This window comes from Apium graveolens, chromosome 4 (genome assembly GCF_009905375.1).
Source record: "Apium graveolens cultivar Ventura chromosome 4, ASM990537v1, whole genome shotgun sequence".
Taxonomy (NCBI): Eukaryota; Viridiplantae; Streptophyta; class Magnoliopsida; order Apiales; family Apiaceae; genus Apium; species Apium graveolens.
Genome location: NC_133650.1, coordinates 264,949,302 through 264,966,110, shown reverse-complemented (window position 1 = coordinate 264,966,110; position 16,809 = coordinate 264,949,302). Strand labels below are relative to the sequence as shown.

Genomic DNA, 16,809 nt, shown 5'->3' with positions numbered 1-16,809 from the left:
TCTTATGGATTTTTCTCGGCCTAAAATTGATGACATTCAGTCAAGCATCCTTCATCCGGCTATTCAAGCTAACACCTTTGAAATCAAGCCGGGCACTATTCAGATGGTGCAGAATTCTGTTTCTTTTGGAGGAGCGGCAACTGAAGACCCCAACATGCACATAAGGAATTTTGTCGAGATCTGCAGCACTTTTAAGTATAATGGCGTGACTGATGAGGCTATCAAGTTGAGGCTTTTCCCATTCTCACTGAGGGATAAGGCTAAAGACTGGTTACATTCTGAACCAGCTGGGTCCATCACTACGTGGCAAGATCTTGCGCAAAAGTTTCTGGTGAAGTTTTATCCAATGGCAAAGACTGCTGCTATGAGGAGTGCTCTTACTCAGTTTGCGCAGCAACCTACAGAATCTATGTGCGAGGCTTGGGAACGCTACAAGGAAATATTGAGAAAATGTCCACATCATGGAATGCCGGATTGGATGGTGATCACTGGTTTCTATAATGATTTGGGGACCCAATCTCGGTCCATGCTCGATGCAGCAGCTGGAGGAGCCTTATGGGCTAAAAGCTATACTGAGGCGTATAATCTTATAGAGACGATGGCTGCAAATGAGCATCAAAACCCAACTCAGAGGATGACGTCAGGCAAGGTAGCAGGTATTCTGGAAGTTGATGCAGCCACCGCTATTACAGCCCAGCTCCAAGCGCTATCAATGAAGGTTGATTCTCTGGCTACATATGGAGTTAATCAAATAGCTATGGTTTGTGAGCTTTATGCAGGTTCTCATGCTACGGATCAGTGTTCTCTTGTCAACGAATCTGTTCAGTATGTGAATAATTATCAGCGACAACAGCAGCCTGTGCCAGCGACCTATCATCCTAATAACAGAAATCATCCAAATTTCAGCTGGGGGAATAATCAGAATGCTCTTCAGCCACCATATCAGCAAGGAGTGAGTAAACAGTTTAACCCACCTGGATTCCAGCAACCACAGCAGTATGCTACAAGGCAATCATATCCTCAACAGGGAAGTACAGCTGCACCCACTAGTGCTGATTTTGAGGAACTCAAGCTGTTGTGCAAGAGTCAGGCGGTTTCTCCGTATTTGGACACTCATATGATGAATGTTTGAATAATCTGCGCGCCGTACTCAAAAGATGCGTGGAAACTAATTTGGTGCTTAATTGGGAGAAATGTCATTTTATGGTGCGTGAAGGCATTATCCTTGGGCATAAGGTCTCTAGCAAGGGTCTGGAGGTGGACAAGGCCAAGGTGGGAGTCATTGAAAATCTTCCCCCACCTAATTCTGTGAAAGGAATCCGTAGTTTTCTTGGTCATGCGGGTTTTTATCGGCGATTCATCAAGGACTTTTCAAAGATATCTAAGCCGTTGTGCAATTTGCTTGAGAAAGATGTGCCGTTCAAATTTGATGATGAATGTTTGGCAGCATTCGAGACTCTCAAGAAGAGTTTGATCACTGCACCAGTTATTATAACACCAGATTGGACAGAACCGTTTGAGATGATGTGTGATACGAGTGATTATGCGGTAGGTGCAGTTCTGGGACAGCGCAAGAAAAATCTCTTCCATGTGGTCTACTATGCGAGTAAGACTTTAAATGGTGCCCAATTGAACTACACCACTACTGAGAAGGAGCTTTTGGCTATAGTCTTTGGCTTTGAGAAATTTCGATCTTATCTGCTTGGTACGAAAGTAACAGTATTCACTGATCATGCAGCTATTCGCTATCTGGTTTCTAAGAAGGATTCGAAGCCGAGACTCATTCGTTGGGTGCTTTTACTTCAGGAATTTGAGTTAGAGATCAAAGATAGAAAAGGTACTGAGAATCAAGTAGCTGACCATCTCTCTAGGTTGGAGAATCCCGATTCTACTTCACGAGATAGGACGTTAATCAATAAATCTTTTCCGGATGAGCAGTTGTTTGCAATTCAGGAGGAAGAACCATGGTTTGCAGATATTGTAAACTATCTCGTCAGCAATATAATGCCTCTTAATTTGACATCCGCTCAAAAGAAGAAGTTTCTGCATGAGGTAAAGTGGTATATGTGGGATGAACCATATTTGTTTAGACAGGGAGCTGACCAGATCATCAGGAGATGTATCCCGTTCTGTGAGACGGAGGGGATATTACGAGACTGCCATTCCACGGTTTATGGTGGACACTATGGAGGTGAGAAGATGGCAGATCGTATTCAGCAAGCAGGTTTTTTCTGGCCTACTTTGTTCAAGGATGCTCATCAGTTTGTTTTAAGGTGTGATCGTTGCCAAAGAGTGGGAAATTTGTCAAGGAAGGATGAGATGCCATTAAATGTGATGCTTGAAGTTGAGGTCTTTGATGTGTGGGGAATCGATTTCATGGGGCCTTTTATCTCGTCTTGCAATAATCAGTACATCTTGCTGGCAGTCGATTATGTCTCAAAATGGGTCGAAGTTAAAGCTTTACCGACAAATGATGCAAAGGCAGTGCTAAATTTTCTTCATAAGCAAATTTTCACAAGGTTTGGAACACCTCGGGTAATCATAAGTGATGAAGGATCGCATTTTTGCAATCGTAAGTTCACTTCTATGATGCAGCGTTATAATGTGAATCATCGAGTAGCTACTGCCTATCATCCACAAACAAATGGTCAAGCGGAAGTGTCTAACAGAGAGATAAAGCGCATTCTAGAGAAGGTTGTTTGTCCGTCAAGGAAGGATTGGTCTTTAAAGCTCGATGAAGCTGTTTGGGCTTACAGAACAGCATACAAAACTCCACTTGGGATGTCACCATTTCAGTTGGTGTACGGTAAGGGATGTCATCTACCGGCGGAGCTTGAGCATAAGGCCTACTGGGCATTGAAGAAATTGAACCTGGATTTAGATGCAGCTGGTAAGAAAAGAATGCTTCAGCTTAATGAACTTGATGAATTTCGACTTCAAGCGTACGAGAATAACAAAATATATAAGGAAAAGGTGAAGAGGTGGCACGATAGGAAGCTACATCCTAAGTTATTTGTGCCAGGGCAACAAGTTCTTTTATTCAACTCTCGGCTCTGACTTTTTCCTGGGAAGTTGAAATCAAGGTGGTCTGGACCTTTTATTGTCAAAACTGTGTTTCCACATGGAGCGGTGGAAATTTTTGAGAATGATTCGGACCAAGCATTCAAGGTTAACGGTCAGCGGTTGAAGCACTACTATGGGGACATGGAAAACCGAGAGGTGGTTAGTGCCATTTTGTTGACTACTTGAGAAAGGTACGGAACGTCAAGCTAATGACGAAAAAGAAGCGCTGCGTGGGAGGCAACCCATGAATTGTTGTTACAGGAACCCTTAGAAGTTAATAACCTATCCAAAAACACAAAAAAATCAGAAAACAGGGGCTGAAATTTTTTTTTTCCAGAGACCCTCTGCGCGCCCGCGCAGCTATGCTGAGCGGCCGCGCAGGGGTCGAGTTCCAGAAAATTTTTTACAGTTCAGAAAAAAAAAAACAAACAAAAACACAAAAACAGTTTTAGCCCATAAACCCACGAATTGTTCCCACTACCCCATCATTTTATCCCTTAATTCCCAAACCCTAATCTAATCCACACCCTATATATACATACACCTATCCTACATATCTCCCACAAAACTTCCTACACTTAAACCCTCTCACAAACATCAAAAATCAGTTCTTACACACTTTTACTCACGAATCAATGGCACCCAAGAGAGCACGCACTATTGACAGCAGCAGCACAGTTCCTACTGCTGATTCATCGAGGGGTACTGCTGCAAGGCCTCGGTTAACTGACAGAGCTGCGGAGGAGGAGTACACTAGGCTGTTGGGGAAGCCAATTCTGAAGGAGAGGGGGTTTTTACCATCAGGGAGGGATGGTGAGTTGTTGCCCATGATTGCAGAGAAGGGGTGGATAGCTTTTTGTGAGTCACCCGAAGCAGTACCGATGAGCGTTGTTCGCGAGTTCTACGCGAACGCGAATGCTGAAAAGAATAGGTTTTCTGTAGTCCGTGGGCTGACGGTTGATTATCATCCTGCGGCGATTCGCCGTGTGATTGGACAGTAGAGAGGAAGCCCGAGGAGGAGAACTGGAATGAAAAGACTGCTGAGGATTTTGACTTGGATTTGATTTGTGCGACTCTCTGTCGACCGGGCACAGTTTGGAACCGCAGTCCAGCCAATAATGAGTATCGTCACTTTTCGGCGATCGCCATGAACAAGTATGCCCGTGCATGGAATGCATTTATTTGTGCTAATATTTTGCCTTCTTCGCATGCACACTAGGTCACAGTTGAGAGAGCACAGCTGTTGTGGGGAATTCTGAATGAGGAATACTATGTGGACCTTGGTGAGTTTATCTACCAAGGAATTCTGAAGTTTTTGAGGGGAGCAAAGCATATGAACATCCCTTATGCATCCACGGTTACGAAGCTATGCCGAGCAGTGGGAGTGAACTGGCCGGCTCATGAGCAGTTGCAGTTGCCAGCAGCTCCGATAGATTCTGACACTCTGAATGGGATGCAGGAGTGGACCGGTGGTGAGCCTGAGGAGCATGGGCTGGGTTATCGTCTTCCAGGAGGGCGTCCAGCACGAGGTGCTACTATGGCTAGGCCAGGGCGTGGTGAGGCTGGTTCTTCGAGAGCTCAGGAGGGTGCTGGGATGGGTGATGCCCAGTATAGGAGGCTTTTACGGCGGATAGATGCCATGTATGAGACGCATAGCAGATTTGCTCAGGAGCTCACCCTTGTGTTAGGGACTGCTTTTCGAGGCCTTGGAGCTGATATCCAGTGGCCAGTTTTTGGTGAGGACTCTGCATACCCACCGCCTGATACTCCACCCACTGAGGGTGATGATGATGATGACTCCGAGTAGGTATACCCTGTGTTCCTTTCTACTACTTTCACTGAGGACAGGGAAGATTTTTAGTTTGGGGGTGGTAGTTAAGGAATATTGTGTGTGTGTCATTTAGTTGCATATTCATGATAGTTTAGTTCATATAGTTGCATAATTTATGCCATTTAGTTTTTTTTATGAATGTCATGTAGCTCATGCATTAACCATGATCCCTTTTGCAATAAGTTATCGACTGAATTGTGATATTGATGCGAGTGTAGTGATAGCATTAAAGTGATATTAAGTTGTGTAGGTTGATATGCATGCTAGAAACAATTGTAAGTCCACTAAGTCTTAAAGAATGCGTAAGGGCTAGATTGTTGTTATGATTTGGTTGTTTTCAAGGTCAATCTACTTATTATGCTTAGAATCCGATTATAGGTTCTTAGTGATAAAGACATGAAAAAAGAAAGAAAAAAATTTTGGAGAAAAAAATATGGAAGTTACTGCTAGTTGTGGCTAGGCGTCAAATGGCTAGTAGCCGGCTCGCATATGTTGCGAGTAGTCTAGGGTTGAGCAAGATGGAGCGAAACGCACTTGCTCAGAAGTTATAAAAAAAAAAAATTGGCATAATTGATCAAGAGTGGGCTCTTTGGTATTCGAGTTATTAAGTTCTTAGGGGACTTTGTGCCTAGCGACCTAAGGCTTTTAGAGTCTGGGATACGCTAACCTAACGCTCGTTACATGGAGACCATTGTATAAGTCTTTTGTGGACCTCACTCATTGCACTGTCAAATAAGCATTTGAGTTGTAAATAAAAAGCACGATTCCGTAGTAAGCTCCAGAGTTCTTGTAGTGTTGTATATCACTTTGTGTCTAGAATTTTTATTCTTTGTATAATCGTAGGATTGCCTTGAGGATAGTCTAGTCATAGTAATTGGTCTAGTTCCGAAGCATATCTGTTGAGCATTTGCACACACCACGTTTCTGGCTGTATGTCCGTTTGCATGAGTTTATTGATCTTTATTTGTCTAACTGCATTCGTTGAGATGTGACAATTTGGTTGGTTAATTGTAGTAAGGGGGATCATTGCATTTTCATATAGATTGCATTCATGCATATTTTTTATTTGTTTTGAGTCTGTGACGCTTGAGGACAAGCATCGATTTAAGTTTGGGGGTGTGATAAGTGGCATTTTATACCACTTAGAACGTCTTAAAATGGCTTAAATTGGTGTCTTGAAATCAAGTATTTTGTGTATTTGATGCGTTTTTCTAGTGTTTATGCATTTCAGGGTTTTAGTTGCATTTCGGGGGAGGAATCATCAAGAATAAGCCTTGGCATGTGTTCACCATTGCGAGAGGAAAGGACTGGGCAGATTACGGCGAAGAAATGGAGCAAACCTGGATTTTTTCCAGTAGAGGCCTGCGCGCCCGCGCAGCAATGCTGAGCGACCGCGCAGCAACCTGCGCGCCCGCGCAGCTATGCTGAGCGGCCGCGCAGGGTCGGGGAAAAAGATAAATTATTTAGACGTCTACTTCTGTTTGGCTTCCAACTTCTATGTAATCTGAGTTTTATGGGACTATTATATAGGTAGATTTGAGACGTTTTTCACAGAGAGTATTAAGGGGATTATGTTTTAGATTGTGTTTTACGCAAGAAGCGAAGGAGATAAGGAAGCAGACCGATTTAGCACACCGCAATGAAGAGGAAGCATATATTCTTGTGATTCTTGTTTCGTTGTAACGTTGGATGCTAGTTTTCTTGCTTTGACTTATTTACTCTTGTGACGTACTCTGTTTTAATATAATTAGTTTAGTTATTATTTTCTTGTGTTTGTTTGTCATGATTTCATATGAACCCATGATGGAGATAAGTTCTATTATGGGCTAATAGTGATCATGGGGTTGCTATGGATTTATTATGGAATTCTTTAGTTAATTGTTTAATACTTTAGTGTGTGATGATTGCATGATATCTAGTATTGGTTGTGCGTATTCGTCTTATGTGCGTCGCGAACATATAAGATAGGGTGTTAATCTCTTGTGAAGCGACGGTGGATCTTGAGGTTTAGAACTTGCCATGCTAGCATAGGTTCATGTACGTTGAGCATGATTAGTGGGTAACTCTAACAGTTTTATTTGCCCTATGTAATCAAAAGGAATAACTTGAGCTTAAATCGTTGTGTTGTCAATTTCTGTAGACATATAGGAACTCAACATAATTGATGACTATTCAACTTCTATCTTAATTGTGGATGCTTGGTAGAATGGTATTAGTACAATGAAAGTTGGCTTTTATCAGTTTCGTGTTATTCGATTAATATCATCACTGTCACATGCTAAAGGTAATAACAATGGCTATAGAAGGAAGTAATAATGAAGTTGTGATCTCATGAGTGTTTTATTATTGATAAATTGAAGTGTTAGTTAAGTGGTTAATTAAGTAGTTAATTATAGTTAATATTTAATCAACAATCTTAAGTGTTATTATCTTAACATTGAGAAGTAATCATACATTGGTGAGTAAGTTTAATTAGACAATAATTTAGTCTGAGTCTCTGAGGGAACGAACTAGAAAATATTCTATATTACTTGCGAACGCGTATACTTGCGTGAATATTAGTGCGTGTTTTCGCCCTAACAGTAGTCTTTCAAAATTCAATGGACAGGTGGCCAATTATTATCCACACAATTCATTAATTTTGCTGCATGCAATTCTGTGAATAACTTATCTATGGCGACAGCTCTGTGGCGACAAGCTTTCCCCTGTGCTTCCTCTGTGGCGACAACTCTATGGAGACAGAGTTACCTTAGAGCAATTTCTCTGTGGTTACAGCTTCTGTGGCGACAGAGTTACCTTAGATCAATTTCTCTGTGGTTACAGCTTCTGTGGCGACAACTCTATGGCGACAGAGTTGTCTGAAGTAATTTCTCTGTGGTTACAGCTTCTGTGGCGACAGAGTTACCTTAGAGCAATTTCTCTGTGGTTACAGCTTCTGTGGTGACAGGTAGAGAGAGCTGTCATGACTTAGAATATTTTGGCTCTGTGTCAAACCATTCTTCAATGTATCAATCATTTTTCTTCTGTTAATTGAATTAAAATACTTTCTTGAATGCTGATGTTTGGTGCACTGGCCTGGTTCACAAATAGCTAGCATTATGAGAATCCTAATTCAATTTGTCTTGTGTTCATGAGTTGATACAGACTGATGTTTATCCATTGCTTCTTTCACTGAACCCTTGATCTGTTAACACTTGAAATCAATACATGAAACAGATGTCTAAAGCCCTCTGATGTCTTATTCTTCATGGCTGCGTGAACATAACAATGAACTTCTTCCCATGATCTGTTGGAGGACTTAATGAATCAATCACATCATTTGGTTCTTTGTGTTAATCTATCTTCATCTGAAGGGTTCCTGTACTTCACAGTTTAATATTGTTTATCTGTTTCTGTTTTCATGTTGAGTTATAAATCCTCGATTACATGGTACATTACATTATGCTTTACACTTCCTCCTCCAAATCACCATTCAAAAAGGCACTTTTGACATCCATTTGATAGACCTTCCAATTAGTATGAGCTGCATAGGCCAAGAAAATTCTGATGGCTTCAAGTCTTGCAACAGGAGCAAAGGTTTCATCAAAATCTATTCCTTCTTGTTGACAATATCCCTTAACAACCAATCTAGCTTTGTTCCTGACCACTATGCCATTTTCATCCATCTTATTTCTGAATACCCACTTGGTGTCAATTGGATTCTTTCCTTTAGGTTTGGGTACCAGCTTCCATACCTTGTTCCTTTCAAATTGGTTTAGCTCCTCCTGCATAGCTAAAATCCAATTAGGATCCAACAAAGCTTCTTCTACATTCTTTGGTTCTTCCTTAGATAGAAAGCTGCTATATAGACATTCTTCTTGAGTTGCTCTCCTTGTTTGAACTCTAGAAGATGCATCACCAATGATGAGCTCAAAAGAGTGATCTTTAGTCCATTTTCTTTGTTGAGGTAGATTAGCTCTAGATGAAGAGGCCTCATTGTTGTCTTGATGTGTGACTGAGTTTTGATTATGAGAAACTCCCCCTGAGTTTGTGAATCTTTGATTTGAGAAAGGGGAACTTTTTGTAGGTGATCTATTCTGACTTTCAGCTTCTCTTGATGTTCCGATGGATGATGCACTTTGTGTCCCGACGGATGAAGCTGATTGTCTCCCGACGGATAAGGCAGATTGTCTCCCGACGGATGAAGTATTTTGCAACTCGACAGATGTTGAATTATGTGCTTCATTAGTTGTAGACTTTTATGCATTATCCTTGTTCACTATTTCTTGATCACTATCATCATCACTGTCATCAATAACCATCTCCATATTATCAAACTTGAAGCTTTCATGGAAATCTCCATCTTGTAGTCCTTCAATCTTTTTGTCGTCAAACACAACATGTACTGATTCCATAACAATGTTGGTTCTTAGATTGTAGACTCTATATGCCTTTCCCATAATATATCCAACAAAAATTCCTTCATCTGCTTTAGCATCAAACTTCCCATGTTGATCAATTTGATTCCTTAAGATATAACATTTACAGCCAAAGACATGAAGAAAATTTAGAGTTGGCTTCCTATTCTTGAACAATTGGTAGGGTGTCATGCACTTTGCTTGATTGACCAAAGAGATATTATGAGTGTAGCAGGCAATATTAACAGCTTCAGCCCAAAAATATATTGGTAACTTTGATTCTTCAAGCATTATCCTTGCAACTTCAATAAGAGATTAGTTCTTTCTTTCCACTACTCCATTTTGTTGTGGAGTTCTTGCTGCAGAAAACTCATGCATAATCCCATTCTCTTCACAAAATAATCTCATCACAGAATTCTTGAACTCAGTTCCATTGTCACTCCTGATTCTTCTTACTTTAAAATCAGGATGATTGTTGACTTGCCTTATGTGATTGATGATGATTTCACTAGCTTCATCTTTAGACTTTAAGAAATATGTCCAAGAGAACTTTGAGAAATCATCCACAATTACTAGGAAAAATCTTTTCCTTGAGATAGACAACACATTGACTGGTCCAAACAAATCCATGTATAACAATTGCAAATGTTATTTAATTATTAAATCAAGCTTCTTTCTGAATGATGCTTTGATCTACTTTCCTTTTTGGAAGGCATCACACAATCCATCCTTAGTAAACTCCACTTGAAGAATACCTCTAACCAGTTCTTTCTTGACAAGCTCATTCATGGTCTTGAAGTTTAGATGGGACAGCTTCTTGTACCATAGCCAACTGTCATCTTGACTTGCTTTACTGAGAAGACAAGTGACATATTCTGCATTAGATGAGTTGAAGTCAACTAGATACACATTTCCTTTTCTCACTCCAGTGAGAACCACTTTGTTGCTCTTTTTATTTGCCACAACACAGGCTTCTGAATTGAAGGTTACTGAATTGCCCTTATCACAAAGCTGGCTGATACTCAACAAATTATGCTTGAGACCATCCACTAGGGCAACCTCTTCAATGATGATATTGTCTTTTGAAATCAAGCCATATCCCATAGTATAACCCTTGCTGTCATTTCCAAAAGTAATACTTGGGTCAGCTCTTTCCTTGAACTCAGTGAGCAGGGTAGAATCTCCAGTCATGTGCCTTGAGCAACCACTATCCAGATACCAAAGATTCTTTCTATTTCTCTGCACACATCAAAATCAAATCAAGTTGATTTTGGTACCCAAGTTTCCTTGGGTCCTGCCTTGTTAGCTTTCTTCTTTGATTTCTTAGGTTTGATCTCATTTGACTTGGGAATTTCTGATTCATCCTTAGTCATCTGAGTTGGACCTTTGAAACCAGTCATTAAAATAAAATTTTCATGCACATTTTGATTAACAGGAAAAGACATGCTATTTACAAGCATGTTATTTCAGTAAGGCATGCTAAATGATATTTGAGGCATACTAAATACAACATAATAAGGATTAAGTGCAAATGGCATATTAGCAAATTGTGCATTCATATTCTGAGCAGACATAGCATTCATAGGCATTGTAGGCATGACAGTCATGTTGGGAAAAGAAGAGGGTGCAGACATGGAAGTAGGCATAACAAGTTTGCAATTAACAGACAAATGATTAACACTGTCACACTTAACACAGATTTTTCTGGGTGCATATTTTTCAGGTGTGTAGTTGTTATATTTGTTAATATCTACTTTTCCATTTCTATTATTTTTCTTTTTAGCTTCTGTTTTAACCTCAATCTTTTCTAATATGTCATTCAATTGCTTGATGGACAGATGACCAACATTAACTTTCTTTTCCTTCCTGATTTGACTTGATTCTCCTGGAATAAAGTTCTTAGAAACTGAGCCATATTTCTCATTTAACTTGGCTAGCTTAGCTTTGCTCACAGGTTTACTCACAGCCGATGAATGTGGCTCTTTGTCACTCGACGGATAATCCTTTTGATTACCCGACGGATGATTTTTATCATCCGTCGAGTCCACATCTGTCAACAATCCTTCAACCAAATTGGATTCCAGCTTCTCCTTACTCTTCTTCCAGGCTGCATCACAAAAGGACTCAATACCTTGAACTTTAGTGATTTGAGCATGGACATCTCTGGATGATTTCCATGCCTTAATCAATTCTTGTTCTCGTTCAAGCTGCTTCTTTAAAATCTCTTCTTTCTTCAAGGACTCAGTTAATTCATTAGAAATCTTACACTCAATTCTCAAATTTTCAAATTCAATAAACTGAGACTCTAGCACATTATTCCTCTCACTTAAAAATAAATTGTTTTATTTAATTTTAGCATTTTCCTTAGTGAGGGACTTAAGTGTAACACACAAGTGATATAATTCTGTGGACATATCATTGATTGCATCATTACACTCAGCTTTAGATAAATATGCTAGGTTAGTGGTGATTACCTGATTACTTGAAGAACTTGTTTCTGTTTCATCAGATTTGGCCATTAGAGCTAGGTTGACAAAGCTTATTTCTTCATCTTCATCCAACCCATCAGCTGCCCAGTCATTCTCTTGTGTAATGAAAGCCCTTTCCTTTTGCTTGAGCAACTCAAAATATTTCTGTTTATAATCAACAGGCTCAAACTTCTTCTTGCTAGAATCTGACTTTCTACACTTATTGGCAAAATGCCCTGCCAAGCCATATTTAAAACATTTTAATTTGGATTTATCCACCATATTTCTACTTGGCTTGGCTACTCCAAAATTCTTTTTGAACTTGAGCTTGGAAAATCTTCTAGATAGGAATGCAAGATGCTCATCAATATCATCCATGTCATCTTGGCTCAACTGATCTTCATTTTCAGCTACCAGCCCTTTACCCTTACTTTCACAGACCTTTGATGTAGACTCAACAGCTTCTACCTTCATCTCTTTCTCTTTCTCTAACTCAGCAACTAGTGCTATGGACCCTCCTTTATTCCTTCCTTTCTCCATCCTCTCATCTTGCTCAATTTCAAGCTCATAAGTTTTTAGGATTCCATACAGTCTCTCCAAGGTGAACTCCTTGTAATCCTGAGAATTTCTCAATGAAACTGTCATTGGCTTCCACTCTTTTGAAAGAGATCTAAGGAACTTGAGGTTAGAGTCTTTTGTTTGATAGACTCTTCCATGCAACTTTAGAGCATTTAGTAGCTTTTAAAATCTACTAAAAATATCAGTGAGAGACTCACTTTTTTTATAGTGGAAATGCTCATATTGCTGAATCAGTAGCTGCATCTTGCTCCCCCTTACTTGCTCAGTACCATCACAAATAATCTGGATTATGTCCCAAACCTCTTTGGCTGTTTTACAGTTAATGATGTTATCAAACATATCACCATCAACTCCATTGAACAAAATATTCATGGCCTTCTTATCTTTCCTGACTTGCTCAATATCAGGATCTGATCATTCATGCCTAGATATGGGAACAGATGGTTCATTGCCAGTTGCAGCTCTCATTGGTACATGAGGACCTCTCTCTATGCAATCCACATAGGCCTCATCTTGGGAAAGAAGATGTAGGTGCATTTTCACCTTCCAGTGGTGATAATTATCTTTGTCCAGAAATGGAATTTTGACTCCAACATCCTTCTTGTTCATCTTGCTGTTTGTTTTGATCTTTACACTCTTTATACTTCAAGAGCTTGCTCTGATACCAATTATTATTCCCTAACAATACAACAAGAATTACAGAAGGGGGGTTGAATATAATTATGGCTACTTTTTCAAGATTTTTAAAAACTGTTCTAAGTGAATATATATAAGTGTTTGATTTGCAGAGTGCGGAATAAAAGAGTTATATAAATTAAAACACAAAGTAATAAAAACACAAGTTTTTAAAATTTTCTGGTGGATTTGAATGTATCCACCATATATATATATATCAGTTTGAGAACTCTGTGTAGCCTAGAATGACTCACAGCTGCTTTACAAGTAGAACAAACAAACTACAGAGAAATTCTTGACAAGTACAACTTTTTCTATCTCTCTTTAAAATGTGTTTGGTTAGTTGAATGCTCTACTAGCTACACTTGGTTTATATATCACCAAGCTTACATGAAAATAAGACAATATAATAAAATAAACATATCTAGTCTAACTCCATGCTGCTTCACTACTCTATTCCAGCATCTTCGAATATCTTCACAATTGCATGAAAATGGTAATGCTTCTTTGTTCTCAAATTCCTGCTTAATAGGCTGCCATATTCCTTTTACAAACACCCAACGCATGTGACTTTATTGTCACCGTCAACAAATATTTGAATTTGATCATCCGTCGGGTACATGTTTGTCATCCGTCGGGTAGCTTTGTTGATCATCCGTCGGGTAGCTTTGTTGATCATCCGTCGGGTAGCTATTTGTCACTTGACTCCATTTCACTTATACAGAATTACAAGACATTTCATATTTACAATTAATCAACCTATTCTGCATATCCACTAGTAGTCAACATGACTCATATACTCCTACATAATCTACGAAAAGTTATTTGCAGAAATGTGCTACAATTCTTATTATTACATAAGCTACTCACTCGATGGATGTTAATCTGTGATCCGTCGGGACTGTAAGGTTTATCCGTCGGGACTATATTAGATCATCCGTCGAGTGCTACAAAATTCACTAAGTTAATTCTACTAAGGTGATTTGTTTAACTTATCATCAAGTTCACAACATATTCCTAATACCAAGAAATGTTACAATTGGTTGATGGACAAACCTACCTCACAGTGGACTAGAAGTGCATTTAGGATCTTCTGTTAATCTGATATGTTTATGAACAACCACTGTGAGGTGTTCAATAATAGCATTGGACCATACAGGGATCTTCCAATCATTAGACTGCTACAAAGTTTACATAAAAGTGTTATGGTTAGGATTCAAAGTAGAAGAGATAAAATGCTAAAAACTTACTCCCTCAATCCTATATGTCCAACTGCCATGAGAAAGGTGAACAAGTAAACACACTTATTCACTGTCATTTCAACTGCTATAAAATTGGTTGATAATCTTTGATCTTATTTACTTTATGTATTAGGGCAATGTCTTATATTGGAGGTTGCATGGTCCAGTGGTCAGGAGACTCCACTTATTTGGTGACTGTGACTGAAGATGGTCATGAAATGGTAGTTGACATGGAAAATCATACTTGTGCATGCAGAAAATATCAACTAACTGGTCTACCATGTGATCATGCTTGTGCATGTATAGGGTGGAGAAATTTAGAAATTCATTAGCTCATTCACAAGACCTACACTAAGGCAATGTTCTTGTCATGCTATATATATACCATTCAGCCAATCAATTCTAAGCAATATTGGAAAAAATAACTAATATTCTTATATTACCCCTGTACTTAAAATTGCACCTGGTAGACCTAAAAAGAAAAGGGACACCAGAAATGACCCTGCCCCAAATGTTGGTCAAACCAAACTAGTGATGAGGTATATCACTGTTAATTGGATTTATTGCGGAGAAGCAAAACACAATGCAATGAGTTTCCCTGCAAAGGTAATTTTATAATTTATCGAGATTTAATGATCATTCATCAGGATCTGATGATCTGGTAATTTTATAGTTTTTTGCTATTATTTTTCTTGCTTTTATCTGTATTATCTGATAGATTTTTCTTGCTTCATTTTATTTTCTGCTTAGTTTAATTTTCATTGCTTGCAGAAAAAGGAAAAACAAGCACAAAGTGGTGCATATGCTGCTTGTGGTGTTACCATTGATAAAAAGGCTCCTGCCGAAAAAAAGTCAAAAGTTGTAAAGGGAGCAAAACAAACCAATACTGTGAAAAAATCAACTTCCAATGCACCTAAAATCAAGAATTTTTTTAAGGTGGTGGGAGTTTTATATAAAGGGGCTACTCAAGGTGGGATATTTAAATCCCTTTCTCAACCTGCTGTTGTGTCATGTTCACCACTAGGTATAAAGGAGCTGAAAGAGGGGAAAAAGGCCAATCTACTACTTTGAAAAAGATAAAGGCTGCAACTCAAGTGAGAAGGGATCAATTGACCAAAAAACCACCATGAAAGCTTTAATTTATTCATTTAGATATTAATTTTTGATAGCCTACCCTATCTTTTGGTTTATGTTACATCTGTAACAATTAATTAGAATTGTTAAAATTGTAACATACATTTATAATTCTAATGATAGGCTTAATGTAATAATCAATGTAACATTGGATTTTTGACTGATCTCAACTACTATTATAGGAAATTGTCACTCTTAAATTATTTGACCAGTTTCATATTTTGAGAAAGTGGATAATCACCTTATTGGTGTTCAAACCTTGGTAACATGTGCATTTACACACTTTGGTTCTATATAAACACCCCTTGTATATGCATTCTACATTCATATGTAACAAATACATATATACTCTTTCTGAAATCATGTCAACATAGAGGAAGCCAAATGCAGGTTGTGCCAAGATCAATGTTAATGGGGTGTTTAACATAAGACAAATGAGGTCTTTTGTAGGATGTATGACAGGGAATTTTGAAGGAGAATGGATTAGGGGCTGCTAGAGCATGATTGGCTTAGTTGTGCCAATCACAGCAGCACTTTGAAGCATTTTTTATGGTTTGAAGTTGGCCTGGGAGAATGAAGAGAATTCTGAGGTTGTGGAGAGTGATTGTGAGAGGTTGTGGACTCCATACTTAACCGTGATCCCAATTTTGATATGTTTGAGTTGGCATGCATGATCAAAAACTCCATGTTAGAGGCATAGTAGTTCTGTGACCTTGTTCACATTCCATCCTCTGCAAACATTACAACAACTATCTTGCTAACAATGCCATCTCTGGTGATGGTGGCATTGTGGAGCTTAATGTCCCATAATCCTTCATTAGGCGACTCTTGGTTGCTGACAAGATGGCTCTTGCTTGAAAAACTAGTTTATTTACTATGTTAAAATCTATTTTGGCCATGGACTTCTAAATAAATGGTTATTTTAATCAAGTATTTGTTATTTATTATTTCTTTATAAATTTAGTTACATTAACACTAAAATTAAGACAAAAAACACTAAAATTAACAAAAAAAACTAACATACATTCATTGGTAAAACTGTTACAAACCAATACAACATTCATACATTCATAACCAACACAGAAGATTCATACATTCTTCTCATTACACATTTATACATTTTACATTTTCACAACAACATTCTTCCCATTACAGTTGCTACTACTTGCTTTATTTACAACATAACCAATACAAAACGCAAGCACGACACATAACCATAACATATTTTTTCCTAATCCTTGTTTCTTCCCTATCACTTGTTCATTATGAGGGTCCTGTGAAATTATCTCAATTTCGGCTTCAAGAGCTCTAACTCTTCCTAATAAACCATATATCACGGCTCTACCACGATCAAAAATCGGCTCCTCGATCCATCGAAAATGGTTACATCCTAGTCGACCTAAACACAACTGACAAACCTC

General features: G+C 38.7%; 1 non-coding gene across 1 annotated transcript; it reads right to left on the bottom strand.

Moving 5' to 3' along the window:
- Positions 1–361: 361 nt before the first annotated feature.
- Positions 362–468, bottom strand: LOC141722230 (small nucleolar RNA R71). Its single transcript, XR_012575251.1, has one exon. It is a non-coding gene; the product is annotated as a small nucleolar RNA R71 (small nucleolar RNA).
- Positions 469–16,809: the final 16,341 nt, after the last annotated feature.